This window comes from Vanellus vanellus (assembly GCF_965231255.1).
Source record: "Vanellus vanellus genome assembly, chromosome: 1".
In the NCBI taxonomy this organism is placed as follows: Eukaryota; Metazoa; Chordata; class Aves; order Charadriiformes; family Charadriidae; genus Vanellus; species Vanellus vanellus.
In genome coordinates, this window is record NC_138905.1 from 41,101,415 (window position 1) to 41,116,394 (window position 14,980).

A 14,980-nucleotide genomic window follows, 5' to 3' on the forward strand; every position below is an offset into this window, starting at 1 on the left:
TTTAGCTGTGTTAGAAGTTCAACTGAAAGTATGATCATAACGTAATTGCATATGAGAAATCTTTAGCCAGGTCTCACTTAGGCTTCATGTCTTGATCCTGAGTGTTGAAGTATACTGGTATCAGAGTCACCAATATTCAGTTATTTTTTTAATATTTCTTTTTTGTGGTTACAATGATATAGATTGTCTTGGGTCTGTCCATGGCACTGCTGAATGGTCCATCGTTGCAGATGTAAACCACAGTTGCCTGGGACAACAAAATGACAACAAATATGCCACCTCTTATGGGTATTAAGGGCTAGCTGAAGACGACTGAATTTTTCTGACAATAAAGGGCTGAAACATATTGAAATACTGTTGGTATTTTACAGAACCTGATTTGGGCACTGGATAAATGTGGTGATAGATTGATACATTAAAATCTGTTAGGATTGGGCATCTCAGATTTGTAAATAGGTATTGTTTTCCCTGTGTTTCCCCCAGCAGTGCTTTGGCCCCGACTCAGCCTTTTTTAAAATTTAATTATCCAGCATCTTAAATTGAAGTCACTCATTCTTCGTCAAGCAGGAGTTAACCTGTTTTACAGCAAGTTTATTCACTTAAAGCTCTGTAGGTACATTACATTCTCTGCTTCTGGCTGTTGCCATAACTTGATAATTACTCTCAATTTAAATACTGTTTCTGTTTGGGGTCGGCGGGGGGGAGGGTGCAGCTTTCACAATTACGGGCCTGTTGTAATGTATAAATAAGAGCAGGTACATGAATTCACTCAGACTATGTAGATCTCTGCAGTGCTTCTAAGCCTGCAGCCACCTTCAGTAAATATTAATGCAAGTCCCAAATGAAGATGAAATATGGGAATGTAGAAACAAAGCTGCAGGGCGAATGGCAGCTTTTATTTGAGTACTCCCAAGTCTGTAAAACTTGAGTCCAAGTAAAGAAATTCCACCAAGGAGAGCATTTATTCAGTAGCTTTTCTACAACTTTCATCCCCCAGGAGAAAATGGGTCGATTTTAATATCTTGCCACTACAACCACAAACTAAATCATAGAATCCTAGGACAGCCCAGGCTGGAAGGGACTTGAAAAGATCATCTGATCTAAGCTAGGGAGCCTAGATTAGATTATCTAGCATCCTGTCCAATTGCATCTTGAAATTCTCTGGTGATGGGGACTCTACCATATTCCTAAATGTCAGAGTTTTCCTTGAAGCACAATAAGGTGGATGCACAGGAAAGCAGAAGACCGTGGTTATGTGAGTTCTGGCTGGGAAACCTGCCATGTGACTGACTGATATGAAGCAGTAATGTAATACATGTTATCACTTTGAAAATATCTTTAGACTAAATGTATCCTCCTTTAGTAGACCTAGCAGGATCATTAGCTCTGGGTTCTGTCATTTTAAAGCAGGGGCAAGTGCTGGTTCCTAATCCGGCTGGTTGACTGAAGAAGAAGAGACTGGGTTTAGCTGAAATGTGGAAGAACCAGTCTGACCCATGTTGAGGGAAGGGGTTTTGGAGGGGGGAGTACCACCAATCTGAAACAACCCTCAGTTCGGGGGGACCTGCCTGGTTGGACTTGCAGAGCCACCTGTGAAGCCCTGTGTAACTTGTTCGCGCTGCTCTTGCCTGGTGGCTGCTTTTTTGTGGCTTTGTTCATGCAAGCATAAAGCAGAATTAAACACCACAGTGTGATCACCATCCAAATTGGACTTGGAGGTTCAAAGCCACACCACTAGCAAGGATGACAGCAGTTTAAAAAAATATGAATGCATTCTGCAGTAAGAGGAAATGTCAGTATAAAGGAAGAAAGCAGTAAGAAAAGTCTTCTGGTGTTTGTTTGTTAATATCCTCTAATAACTCCAGTAACTAGTTTTGTAAGGACTTTGCAAATGCAGCCCTGGTTGCAAAGTTAAGAAGGTAGAAGGACATTGTATAAATTCTTAGGGCCAAATTCATTGGCCCTAAGTGACATCATGCACATAATGCAGGAATTAAATACCTGTTTACGAACTTGTTAGAAAGGCTGAGCTCTGCACCCCGACCTCGTGGTTTTGCAAACTGTGGAGAATACACCATTCTTAATTCTCTCTTTCAATTAACTCAGTTACAGGCTTCATACAAACCCTTGGGTTCCCCAACATGTTAGTTTGGATAAATGCATCAACCAACCTCTACCCTTACAACCCAGCACTACTACACATTTATAAAAACATTAAAATCCCCATGAAACAACCCAGATCACTGCTGCTTATCAGCACTGGGCTCATTTCAGTCATGGGGGTGACAGTACTGTTGTTTTTTCTTGCTGATGGGCTCTTGCTGCAGTGATTTCTGCAGAGTTCAGCCCCATACTAGAAAAGCAATGACCTGTGTTGTCCCAATGTTTTTGTTACCACTTCTCACTATCCTGATACTTCATCATTCCATTTGTTGACTTCCTACATCCTGAAATCATTGCACTGTCTATGCTCCCCCAAAGCAATGGTAGTTTCAGTCTGCCTTAAACTGCCAAATGCCTCTGGTTATGGTGCTGCCAATATATATGCATCATCTCATTGCACTAAGTGTCTCCTCCTAATATAATTTAAAATGAAGAAGTGAAAAGATCTGATTCATGATGCATTGGGATAGGAAGCATGAGTATAATTCACCCCTGCAATTCTGGAAGCCCTATGACTTTTTGTAAGGACCAAAAGAAAAAGGCGAAATGGATGTTGGCGTGGGACATTGCACACAGGTGTCTGCCTGAGAGGCTCTATAGTTAACCTGTGCAAAGCTATGCCAGAAAAAAACAACAAGCAAACCCTAAAAAATGCCTGAAGCCATTATCACAAGACAAAATGGAAACATAATTTAATTTATTGTATTTTAGAGTTTGCAGTTAAACAAACAAAAATATTCTCACACTGGGTTGCCTATAGATTTACAAGTAATACACCACTTAGAATCATAGAATTACAGAATGGTTTAGGTTGGAAGGGACCTTGAAGATCATCTAGTTCCAACTCCCCTGCCGTAGACAGGGACACCTCCCAGTACACCAGGTTGCTTAAAGCCCCATCCAGCCTGGCCTTGAACACCTCCAGGGATGGAGCCTCCACAAATTCCCTGGGCAACCTGTTCCAGTGTCTCACCACCCTCAGAGTCAAGAATTTCTTCCTAGTATCTAATATAAATCTACACTCTTTCAGTTTAAAACTAATACCCCTTGTTCTGTCACTACACCTCGTGATAAAGACTCCCTCCCCATCTTTCCTGTAGGCCCCCTTTAGGCACTGGAAGGCTGCTATAAGGTCTCCCTGGAGCCTTCTCTTCTCCAGGCTGAACAATCCTGACTCTCTCAGCTTGTCTTCATAGGAGAGGTGCTCCAGCCGTCGGATCATCCTCATGGCTCTCCTCTGGACTTGGTCCACCAGGTCCATGTCCTTCTTATGTTGGGGACTCCAGAGCTGGATGCAGGACTCCAGAGCTGGATGCAGTACTCCAGGTGGGGTCTCACAAGAGTGGAGTAGAGGGGCAGAATCCCCTCCCTCGACCTGCTGGCCACACTTCTGATGCAGCCCAGGATATGGTTGGCCTCCTGGGCTAGGTGCGCACATTGGCAGCTTCAGATAGGTTTGGTCTGGAGTGGTTTAAAATACACTTCACTTGGGTTCAGAATTCACCTGGAACAAGAATGTAATCTAGATTTCAAGCTTAGATGCCTTTCCTTTTTCTCTTCTTATCTCTAATGAAGCCAATTTTTTACTATATATTTTGATTTTTTTCCCCCAGTGGAAAACTGCTGGTCATCTGCCTTCACTTAGAGTTTTATGTGAGAAACTGTCTTCGTTCTTAAGGTATAAAGAGGTCAAGAGGACAGAGGCAAGGATAAACCCATGTGTAGTTTTGAAAATGCTTTGCCCAATTCTTCCTTGCAGGTGGTTTTGCACTGGAGCACCAGCTCTAGCTTGATTACAATGTGCTCAAGTTTATTTATTTGTACTCTTAAATCGTACATAGGCAAACTGTTCTCCTGCCTCCAGCCCTCCATGTGATCGTGGGCGAATGAAGTCCAAATTAATAAAATATGCAAGGGCTTAATTTAAATGTTCTCCAACCTGAGATGTTCTCCAACCCAGTCTAGTGACTTTTGCCACAAATTTCTTCTTTGTTAGAAAATTTCAGATTATCTTTCACTCCTGATATTTGGCACATTTAAAGCAAAAGAGATGTTGTATCTCAGATTTTTTCCCTTAATTCTTGGCTATATTTTCACTGTGGCAGGGCAGTCTTGTTACCCTCTATTTTCTTTAGATTTTTGAGAATGCTGCTTTTATTGAAGAAAGTAAACCTTCCATGTGTTCACTTAATACTTAAGATAAAAACTAAGTTACTGGTGGTACCAAACCATCATCTGCCATTGGAGAAAAGCAAGTGCTTAACAACGTTTTAAGTGGCCAAACTGAAAAGACTAAATGAATTAATGCAACAGTTGTGTCATATTAAGGAACACAAATGAACATATAATTTAATGGCAGCCTGAATTCCATCTGGCACATGTTAATGTTCATTTTCAGCATTTAAGCATCACCCTGAAGAATGAAAGGTGTTAACAGTTAACTGCTGCTGATATTTGTACATAGTGTAACAGCAAAATCCTACTAGATTTAATAGGCACTGCTATAAAGACTGCTTTTTGACACCTCTGATTTTCAAAAATAAAAACTGTTGACTAGCCACTTGCAGATATTAAAATCCTGCTATTGTAAAAGCTTTTTTAAGGATGCTTTTATATGGAAAGGATCGTACATTTTAGATTAGTATTTTTCTTCACACTATTACCAGGATAACATTTTGTTTAAAAGTTTCTCATACTTTTTGTCCAAGAAGCAGACGTTAAAAATGTAAGCCCAAAAGATTTTTTTTAACTTAAATGGAGTTAAAATTATTGAAAATTACTGTTAAATCTGTGATATCACTTAAACTCCCTTAAATGATGTCTGTATGCACTTGCATACAGCAGCTCAACTTTGATATTTAAGCTAGCAGGAAAGAGAAAAAGGATTGTGATGATAATGAATGTATATCAGTCTATACCCATGTCTTCACAGAATTTACAAGTCTAAAAATAACAACTGCACATATGCCATTGTGGGGTTGTTATCATTAGTTCTTTGCAATTGTAATCCTCTCCCATTGAATATCCTCTCCTGTTTGTTTTGTGCCATTATATGAAGAATCTAGTCCTCATCATTCCAGTTTCCTCTATGTATTTCTCTGGTTTACTGCCCCAACTTCTGGACTGGAGTCAGCAGCTACTCTCTGATCCTCGTGAATGTGAATTAGAGGAACCACAGAACAGTGACTCTTTTCATAGCAGCAGATACAAAGCTAGTGTTGACTCCTCTGTGCCTGGCACAGGACTGATCAGTTTTGTGCAATTACTTTTTCTTTGCTAGTGCAAATAGTCATATAAAAATACTATCTGATGTCTTCTGGGGCCTACAATGTCTCCCTTTCCCACCCAGGTTTAGGGAAAAGTGAAATGCAAACCAACAGAAGCTGACTGCTGGGGTTCAAAGTCATAAAAAGCTGAGCTCCGCTTCTGCTCTAGGGATGCTGACGGGTGCTAAAGTACCCTCTCCTGTACAAGAGTTTAATGCAAAGAGATACCTTTAGATTTGAAGGCAATCCTAAAAAAAATCAGCTCAGCATCTTCCTCTAGAACTGAAGCATCGGTCCTGTGTGAGATCATATCAGGACACAACAGAGTCACGGCCACACCAGGATTATTTTATTTCTTTACCCAAGAGCACCTAGAATAGGTTGCTTCCCATTTTTCTCAGATAGGAAAACTGAAAAGCAGAACAGTAGATTAGCTTCACCAAGACACCTGCACTCATATTGTCCTGTCTTTAGTAAGAAGCGGTCCGCTTAGCAATTTTTGTGAAGACTCCTTGTAACAACGAGAGCACTTTTTACTGTGCCAGAGAGAAGTGTCACAGGTTGATCAAAGTTTTCAGCAGGGTTATTTTCCTGTGCCTTTTTTTCACCATGGAGTTTGTACAAATCTTGACACAGCCGATAATGCTGTTGTCGTTTTGCCAAGGTCAGTGGCATCAGGCACTCCAGCGCAGCTCAAGTTCATCAGTGCTTGACCCCACTAAGTGGAGAGCAGTGAGATACTACCAAGCAAAATGTTCAAGCACACAGTTAATTTTAAGCACAAGAGTAGTCCCACTGAAGTGTTAGTAATTGAATCATAGAATGGTTTAGGTTGGAAGGGACCTTAAAGATCATCTAGTTCCAACCCCCCTGCCATGGGCAGGGACACCTACCACTAGACCAGGTTGCTCAAAGCCCCATCCAGCCTGGCCTTGAACACCTCCAGGGATGGGGCCTCCACAACTTCCCTGGGCAATTTGATCCAGTGCCTCACCATCCTTATAGTGAAAAATTTCTTCCTGATATCTAATCTGATTCTAATATCTAATTGAGGGGCGTGCTAGTGTTGTTTAAAGTCAAGCAGAACCCAGTCAGCATGCTCCTCCCCATCACCTCTAGCAGACAGGCCCAGCTCGTGCGAGTCACGTTCATTAAGTGCATGCACAGCTGCAGGATTAAGTTAATCGGTTTTATCTTTGATGAGTTGTGTTTAATCGTCAAACATAAAGTAACAAATTCAAAATAACTTATTATTACTGCTATCAGTTCAGATCCTCCCTACCCTGACATTTTCAGGGTCAGAAAAAGCATTTCGGTAGGCTTCAAAGGAGGTTTCAAAGAAACGAATGTGGACAGTCTATTTAAAATTGCTGCACCAAGAAACTGGGTGTAGTAAAACTTCTTTGACTTATATAGTGTCTTTGAATTATTATAGATAAAGCAATCCAGGTTGAAAACATACCAGAAGTTCTCCAGGTGAAATGGGCATTTAGACAGTGGCTATAATTACACAGGTGGAAAACTGAAACCATGATTGAACATTTGTCTAAAAGATAAGTTCTAATTCCTACGAGTATTAGTTAGGGAAGACGTCCTAATTAAATTAGACAGGAGGTGAGACTAGTTGATGGCAACAATATGTTTTGGCTTGATGGTCTGTGAACTTTGTGAACTGACCACTTATGGGAGCCGAGAAACGTATCTGAACAAGCAGCGACTCTCAAAATGGTGCGCCTCATTTGTGAGTGACAATATTCTCATCGATACTGGTGGGGGTTATTGATGCGTAACAGCCATTTAACCACACGCTAATCGTGTGGCAGACAAGTGACATGAATATGCAATTATACGGTCTTATAAAATGTCTCATCAACTAATTAAACAATTAAGTTGATCAATATTTCAGGTTTATATCCCACTGAAAACACTGGTCCCTCATACACCAGAAAGTCCCTTTCACGCTATGCTACTTTAGCAAGAAACCTGTTGACTCTGCAGTGTTGCTTCCTGAAGTGGGAGAGCTCTGTGGAACGGCTTAGCTGTGTTCACCCACTTTCACCGTGTGGTATCGCATCACCAGGCTAACAAAGAGCAAAGTCAATTTAATGATAAGCAGCAATCTAGGACCTATCCTTAACGTTTCACAAATCTTGCGTGGTTTTTTGATCAGCTTGTTCTTTTCATGCAGCTATGCAAATGTACTCTGTTCTGCTACCTTAGCTCATCCTGTCCTCTGCTTTGCATGAAGAAAAGAAAAATATTTTTCTCTTACAAAGAACAGAGTTATCAGCTGGTGCCTCTTGAGAGAAGCACAGCTTACTATCAAAGGAAGCATTTGTTTGCTTTGAATTTGCCATTAGATACGCATAGTTTCTTCATTTGCTGACATTAATGCATTTAAAATTTATTTGGACACAAAAATACCTAAGCAGCCTGAAGTGTTCAGGCCCAAAACAACTTGCAGGCCTTTGATGACGAGCAGAAGGGATTTCCTAATAAAACCGCAGAATTACTAAATCCAGTAGGATTTCCAAAGTGGTTTGCCTCAGCGGAGCTCTGCTATGGTATTAGTGTTGCCATAACACCACTGGAAGAATTTAAGCTGTATTTCCATTATTGCTACAGGTCTGTGGCTCTGTGTCCCGAGAGACTTGCCATTTAATTCTGCTTGCTGAGAGGACGGCTTGAACGTATTACAGCAACTCCTGAGGTAGGACTGGGACAGCAGGTCTGGGTTGCCTTCTCCTACCAGGCTGAACTGGCAGCACCAGGGGGAGAACTCGCTCTGCCCATCTTACACCCTTCTGGTTCTACAGTACCAAAGTATTCAGTGGGAAGAGAAGGGAAGTCCTCCTACCTTCCTGAGCCTCAAGAATCTTAGTTTGTTTCTGTGAATTATCTGCACTCTTCTAGTTGTTGCAAATAGGTTTTGTCTCAGGTCCTGCAGCACCTGAAAACAGAAGCCCAAAGTCGGCTACCTGAATGCACCCATATTTGCACAAACGAGCACTGTATTCTCTTACATGGAATAGCCTCCCACAGCCAAGGACCCTCTTGAATAATTGACACAGAGGGAGGAGGCAGAAGGTGTAACCTGGCAGACTGGTGTAACCTGGGACAATTTGGCTGTACTGATGTGAGGACCCAGGTAAACATGATACAAAGTCAGGAGGTTTTGAGTGGTTCCTTGATAACCTCATTTCTCAATGCCGAATTCATTCTGCTGTTTACAGGGCTGTGTCTGATCCTGATGACATATATGGGTTGTTGCAATGAAAGACCCTGTGGAGTTTAGTGAAAAGAGCAGAGGTTAGCACTATCTTCTAGACGACTTGCACACTGGGTTACCACAGTCTGTCTCATTCATAAATGTTCCGGTGAGTTAAAAGTTTACAGTGTTGTTCATTTCTTTCTCCTCAACTTTTTTGCACTGGAGGTTGTACTCCAACTCCTCCCATCTCTTCCTTTAACAGTAGCAGCAGCTGTCCTGTATGAAAGTGAAGCAGGGAGCCACCAAAATGGACCCTGAGGCTTCAAGGCACTAGCTTGTTGCCTGTAATTCCCCTGACCCAGCCATGTGAAAGTACTCTGTTTCCCTTCTCTACATTCCAGGATCTTGTATTGTTCCTTTGTCAAATGCATGTAGAGACATCAGCTTTTCTAGGAACCATCAAATGTACCATCAAATCAGAGCAGGAGTCTCAGCATCCCTCCTGGAAACTGGCCAGTGCTAGATGCCTTGAAGGAAGAATCAACCTGAAGTAAGAGAATTGGCACTGACAATTAGTAGCTGACCTGCATGTAGCAGACATTTCTTAACTTACCTTAGTTAGGTGTTGAATTTCCTGAATCTTTGGAGTTTGTATCATTACTTCAGTCACTGATGCACATCTGAGGAGCTCTGGAGTCAAGAAGACTTGACAGAGCTGGGAGCACAGAGGTGCCTCCTTATAGCATTTTAAAACCCTTATTGAGCTTTCACCACCTAAAAGGCAGAGATGACTGAACCTCTCCTTACGCCTGTCACCCTTGGAGATTCACAGCATTCCCCTTGCAGTTGTCCTCATGTGGTAAGGACAAGGCAGATGAGAAAGTGCCGTCATTTAAACTAACCTTTGCTGTTACGTGAGACAAGAAGGCGCAGAAAAGCCAACATAAACCAAGCTCAGGCATCGTTAGTTGTTAAAGGCTCTCTTCAGCTTTTGTTCGAACTGTCATGCGTGTTTTAAATGAATGAACAATTTGAAACAACCAGCTTGACTGCAAAACATCAAGAATAAAATAAAGTTTTATTATTAATTATTAGTATTAATCACGCTAGCCATGATTTCTGTGCCTCGCCAGGTGAAGCTATTCTGTTCAGTCAGCAAAGGGCTACTCTGTGAGAGAATTCCAGATTCGAATGCAATCCTGACAGGAACTTTCATTCTGAAGGAGCAGCATGTAGTTCAAAGTGAATAACACACGCTCCACGTCCCTCCAGCTTGCAGCAAACAAAGCCTCCTTCTCTGCCTGCAATACTTCTCGAACTGGGCAAGCGGGACTCCCACTGAGCATGGTGGGCTCGGGAGCAGAAAAGCTGTCTCCCTCATCCTGCCTCCCCCTGCCTGAGCAGGGGCTTCTTTCATCGCTGGAGACAGACACTGGCAGTAAAGAAAAAGTCCTTTCAGTCAATTCACAACTAATAACCGGAGTTATAAACACATACACCTTCCCTCCCTTCTTCGTGTTTCTATTTGTAGTGAGTACTGTTTAGTAAACTTTACCAAGCTCCCACACCTGTACTCATGGAAAAAAATGTATTAACCAAGGTTATTGGTTAATTGGTATTTTGGATCAAAGTTGTTACAGTTTGAAGAACCCACAGCAATTTATTGTCATTTAGACAATTATTCTATCACCCGATGACTCCTCCCCACCTGGGAAGGGGAATAGGGGAAAAACAAGGAAATCCAAAGGCTGAAATATAAACAGATTTAATAGAATAAGCCGAAATAATTAACATTAATAATACCCAATACCAATATAAAATAGACATGGATTATACTCAGCCCATTCTCTCAGTAGGAAGCTGTGCACTCCCAGCAGTGGACAGCAAATGTCAGACACTGAGAGCGCTATGGCTTCGGGAGGGAGGGAAGGGCTGAGGGCTCCGGCACCGGGGCAAGAAGTTCTCAGGATTGCAGCCATCAAGGGAGAGAGAGAAATTCTCAGCAAACATTCTAATTTATATTGAATGTGACGTTCATGGTATGAAATAATCCTGTTGGCCAGCTTGGGTCAAGTGCCCGGGTCTCGCTCCTCCTCGTCCCCGCACCTGGCGAGCTTGAAAACGCTGAGACCTTGAAACCCACATACCATAGCTGGCTATAAAGTAAATACTTTCACAAAGTCAGACACCAGAGCCTTTTAAAAGTGCAGTTTTCCCAAGCATTAGAAGAGACTTTACTGAAAAGTAAAATTACTGAAATAAAAATTAATCCTGTGTCATTCAAATCAGGACAAAAGTGCTTGCAAAGAGGACTTGGAAAAACAGATTTCCCCCAGAGGGTTTGTTTTGTTTTGGTTTTTTTTTTTTCTGGATCTTCGCGTTGTAGTTGGCAAATGCTGTTGTTTGCTAGAAATCTGTTAATAAATCTGGGTTGTTTTTTTTTTAATGAACACATCAATATGTCTTGTAGCCATCAGTGTCTCCACAAGGGAAAAACAAAACTACCAAAACACTGCAGAGAATCCCTAACCATGGATTCACTTATTTTAAAAAATGTAGTTCCCAGGACAACTGCTGTTTACAAGCTTACTAGTCTCTTTTTCTGAAATACATATAACTGATGTCTTACATACACTGTTTTACTCCTCCATTTAGATTCAGGTAGAGCTTCAGATGATGGATGCTTTTCGGATGAAACACGAGCTCCTCATTTCCCCTCATCTACTGGAAAAGTAGTGCAATCTACCTGACCCGGCAAGTTTTAGGAACATTATCAGGGCTCAGTGAAACACTCACCAGGTTGGGGGGAATGTAAGTATTCCTTCAAAATTTACTCCAAGTAAGCCAATTATGTGTTCTCCAATACTCACTTTACAAAGAAAGATCTGAGGGGTAAAACCCCCTGGTTGTAGCTCCACCGCCTCTGTGCCAGCCCTGTCCACAGCCCTACAGCAGTCCCTGAGTCAGCATGTTTCCTGGCACCCCACAGCCCACCAGATGACCTCAAATTAAGATGATTCTCCCTTTTCAATGCAAGATTTTTAGTGTCACAGCTCCTCATGGGATATTTGCCTATATGCTTGTTAAGTCTAGCAAACACTGTTGTGCATTTGCTTTTTGTCTGTCTTTTTAAACTTTGCCCATTACCAAGTCGAAGAATTATGCTCACATAGAAGTATAAGGTTCAGAAAAATAATTTGTGTGGGGAAAGAAAAGTACATGATTAAAAAATGTAACAAAGAAGGTTTCAACTGTTTAATAATGCTAATGACCAAATGTTTAATGATTAATGTTTAACAATGGCTAACTGCCATCTCAAGCTTCTGTATAAATTCATCTGCAAACTACATGTCCTAATGGTACAATACCACCAGGATTATCTACAGACTAGGGAGCACCAGTCTTCCAGAAGTGCTTGTTCAATGGGAGACAAGGGATCTGTTTGGAGGTGCATCACCTCAGACCTTTCCTGTGAAACTCCCACGAGCCTACAAAGTCTCAAAGGTCTTGCCCCAGAAGTAAGTTTCAAAGCGAGCAGCTTACCAGAAAAAGAAACACTAAAGATTTGCATGATTTGCCCTTGTAAAGCTGTATTGAGCAAACTGGGTTGAGGCCCAAGACCTCAGCTTGGGTTGAGAGATGTTTCGTAATAATGGTATGAGGCTGGTTACTGCAGGGTTAAAATAAAATATAAAACCCAGAGTGGAACACAGAGAAAATGGGTATGGGAAACTATGACAATCCCATTCCATTTATCTGCAACTTCATCTTCATTGTGGGTAATGATAGATTTTATATCTCTAGCACTAAGGACCTCTATCTTTCGCTCCAGACCTATTCTCTGTGGCTTTAGTTTCAGGCCTGAAGAGTCTGTAAAACCCCTCTCTGCGGGTGTGGATGCATCCTCAGGCACCGGGATGCAGCCTCTGCTGGGACCAGCAGAGGACGAGGGGGCAGATGCCACCCCACGCAGGTGACAGCCGCAGCAGAGCAGGCAGGTGCCTGAGGCAGCCCCTCTGGTCCCCTGCCCCACTCCAGGGAAGAGCCTCTCCTCACGTCCCACTGGGTTGAGGCCACCGGCACCCACACTGCTGCAGCTGGGGAAGTGCAGGAACCCAAAAGGGGGCCTCCCCTGAAGAACATCTTGCCTTACAGTGGCAAAGCTTCTGCTGGCTGGGTGTGCAAACCTGCCACAGGGGATGTTTTTTACTGATTAACTAAGAAACTGCTTGATATAAATAGTAATAAGAGTATAAATTATAGTTAATATAAATAATCCCCCTGTACTTGGCACTGGTGAGGCCCCACCTCAAGTACTGTGTTCAGTTTTGGGCCCCTCACTACAAGAAAGACATTGAGGTGCTGGAATGTGTCCAGAGAAGGGCAAAGAAGCTGGTGAGGGGTCTGGAGAAGAAGTCTTACGAGGAGCATCTGAGGGAACTGGGGTCGTCTAGCCTGGAGAAGAGGAAGCTGAGGGGAGACCTTATCACTCTCTGCAACTACCTGAAAGGAGGTTGTAGCGAGGTGGGGGTTGGTGTCTTCCCCCAAGTAACAAGCGATAGGGCAAGAGGAAATGGTCTCAAATTGTGCTGGGGAGGTTTAGATTGGATGTTAGGAATAATTTCTTCACCGAAAGGGTTGTCAAGTATTGGAATAGGCTGCCCAGGGAAGTGGTTGTGTCACCATCCCTGGAGGTATTTAAAAGGTTTGTGCAGATATGGTGCTTAGGGACATGGTTTCATGGTAACTTGGCAGTGTTAGGTTGGACTGGATGATCTTAAAGATCTTTTCCAACCTAAATGATTCTATGATTCTATGGCTTTCCAAAGGGTCTCCCACTGGAACAACTATATGTTGTTATTTGAATGACTCTAATGAGCTTAATCTTACCTTTAATCTCACCTTTTATATATAGAACATACACAAATGCAATAGAAAATTACATATACATACATATCTCTCCATATACACATGCACAGAGTGCACGTACACTGCTGTGCTCACTCTCCGGAGGCTGCCTAACCCCCCGCGGGCAGGCAGCCTTCTCTGGGGTACGATGCAGAAGCAACTTGGTGTCGTGCTCTCACTCACGGGCTGGTGGAGGATCTTGGCCAGAAGCACAGCAGCGCTGGCATTTGTTACAACGTGCTTCTCAAAAGCGTAATCTTAATCTCATCAGGCAACCTGGAACGCAGCAGAGCTGCTCATGTTAAGTATCTCCTCACTTAGCACAGGAGGTTTCTAGTTTCCTGCAGAACTGAAATGATGGGTATATCTCCCCCAGCGCCTCATACTGCCCTGGAGCATCAGCTGCTTCAGGCTTGGGGGCAGGAGCCCTACTTAAGCATTTTTTCTAGACAGAAAATGAGACCAATATTTCTACTATTACAGCTCTCCACTTCTAACAACAAGATGTTTTGCCCTGTAAAAGAAAATACTTAACTGGTCAAAGCAGGAAGAGAATGATTGCTTTTTATGGGATGTGCTCTTCTGACAGTAATATGCAAATGCCCTTGATAAACTACGCTTTTTTTCCTGTTGTGTCCATGTGACTCTCTTGAAACCGGGTTACTTAGTGCAATTAAAAGAAGAACTGGCTTTAAATTAGAAATTTCTAAGGGAAGAAATGATGAGGAAAAAGAAAAGGATGGCTGATGCTATTTTATTTGTTCGGTCAGTCAAAATGGAAGCCTTTCTTTAAGAGTTTATATGATAATCCTGGTGTCCAGTCACTTACCCTTCATACAATATTTTAAAATGCAGGACTGAACAGGAGTGACAACCGAGTGTCTAATTGTTGCTGTTTATTCGTTTACTTGCTCATTGCCAGTATCTATACTGCAAAGCACTTTAAGGAACATTTTGTAAAGGAAAAAATCTATAAAATAAATGTATTTTTAGAGTGCAGCAATACATTTTATATCAATGGTAAGGATTGAATATTATTAAAAACAGCTTATCTGGTTTTATCTGGTTTTGAAGGCTGCTTTAGGAAAAACTGCTTCAATTTAAACCCTACACTGGAGTCCTATGACTGCTCCACTTAGTCCCATGAAGTATATATTTAGAATGCAAGTTTTCCTCCAAATTTTAGAAGTCTTAGATGAATGCACTACATTTCAATGAAATGTTGTTCTCATTCGGGCCATTAACAATCCTGATTATCTTTGTTTCAGCAATAAATATGCCTACAATATTGAAAAAAATAAATTAAAATATTTTAAAATTAAGTTTCACAGCTGGCAGAGATTGTCAATCTCCCGTGAACTGGGCCTGGTGACTGCGTAAAATACAATCTGTATCCAGCCAAAGTCATGGCATCAGGCTCCCCATCAACCCT